The sequence below is a fragment of the Cebus imitator genome, unplaced genomic scaffold, assembly GCF_001604975.1.
Source record: "Cebus imitator isolate Cc_AM_T3 unplaced genomic scaffold, Cebus_imitator-1.0 Scaffold406, whole genome shotgun sequence".
In the NCBI taxonomy this organism is placed as follows: domain Eukaryota; kingdom Metazoa; phylum Chordata; class Mammalia; order Primates; family Cebidae; genus Cebus; species Cebus imitator.
The window spans coordinates 1,351,244-1,352,924 of record NW_016107721.1 but is presented as its reverse complement, the minus strand read 5'-3'; positions in this window follow the sequence as shown (position 1 = coordinate 1,352,924).

The following is a 1,681-nucleotide window of genomic DNA, read 5'->3' as shown; positions in this document are numbered from 1 at the left end:
TTTTTTTCTTTTTTTCTTTTTTGAGACGGTGTCTCACTCTGTTGCCCAGGTTGGAGTGAAGTGCCACAGTCTTGGCTCACTGCAACCTCTGCCTCCCGTATTCAAGCCATTCTCATGCCACAGCCTCCCGAGTAGCTGGGATTACAAGTGCCCGACTATGCCTGGCTAATTTTTGTATTTCTAGTAGAGACAGGGTTTTGCCATGTTGGCCGAGCTGGTCTTGAACACCTGACCTCAAGTGATCTGCCTGCCTCAGCCTCCCAAATCCAGGGATTTGGGATTATAGGCATGAGCCAATGTGCCTGGCTTGAGTGAAAGTTTCTCTTTCTTTCTTTTTTTCTCTCTCTCTCTTGCACTTTTCTTTCTTTCTCACTCTCTCTCTCTCCCCTTCCTTCCTTCCTTCCTTCCTTCCTTCCTTCCTTCCTTCCCTCCCTCCCTCCCTCCCTCCCTTCCTTCCTTCTCTTCCTTTCCTTTCCTTTTTCCTTTTTCCTTTCCTTTCCTTTCTTTCCAGATGGAATCTCTGTAGCCTGGGCTGGAGTGCAGTGGCACTATCTCAGCTCACTGCAACCTCTGACTCCCAGGTCCTGGTTCAAGCAGTTCTTCTGCCTCAGCCTCCCGAGTAGCTGGGATTACAGACACACGCCACCAAGCCCAGCTAATTTTTGTATTTTTAGTAGAGACGGGGTTTCACCATGTTGACCGGGCTGGTCTTGAACTCCTCACCTTGTGATCCACCTGCCTCGACCTCCCAAAGTGCTGGGATTACAGGTATGATCCACTGTGCCCTGCTGAGTGCAAGTTTCTACTTGGCTTTCAGACTGATTCTGCATCTGTGCCCCACTCCTCAGCCTCTAAACACCTGCTTGTTTTCTGTGATAACTAGAGACATGAATAGTTATTTACAACAATAGAAAGCCCTGAGAATTGAACGGCACATAGTTCAGGGTGCTGCCTTCCAGGGATTCAGTTTAGTGAGAGAAACAGAAATGGCATTCACACACCTAAGTATGCTCCAATGTATAAATTGCAGCCTGGGCAACGTAGTGAGAGCCTGTCTCAAAAAAAAAAAAAAAAAAAAAAAGAAAAGAAAAAGAAAAAAGATAAGGGTGGGATTGTATTCCTGCAGACACCAAGGACCCTCCCTAATTAGCTTTGTGTGACTTGGGGTTGGGGCAGACAGCAGATCCGGAGGAGGAATCTTGGAGCCAAAATTTCTACTGTCTGAGTCTTCCCCATCATTCAGATCTCAGTTCAAATATCCCTCCCTCAGAGAAGCCTTCCTTGACACCCATTTTAGAGCAGCACACCCCCATTCTCTAACACGCTGCACTGTTTTGTTGCCTTCAGGGCACATATGATTCTGGGCTGTTTTACTATTATCTATCTATCATCTATTTATTTATTCATTTATTTTTGAGACAGGGTCTCACTGTGTCGCCCAGGCTGGAGTGAGTGGCACCATCACAGCTCACTGCAACCTCAAAATCCTGGGCTCAAAGGATTTTCCCGCTTCGGCCTGCAGGTAGCTGGGACCACAGGTGCATGCCACTACGCCTGACTAATTAAAAATTTTTATTTTTTTTTTTGGGGCCGGGCGCGGTGGCTCAAGCCTGTAATCCCAGCACTTTGGGAGGCCGAGGCGGGTGGATCACGAGGTCAAGAGATCGAGACCATCCTGGTC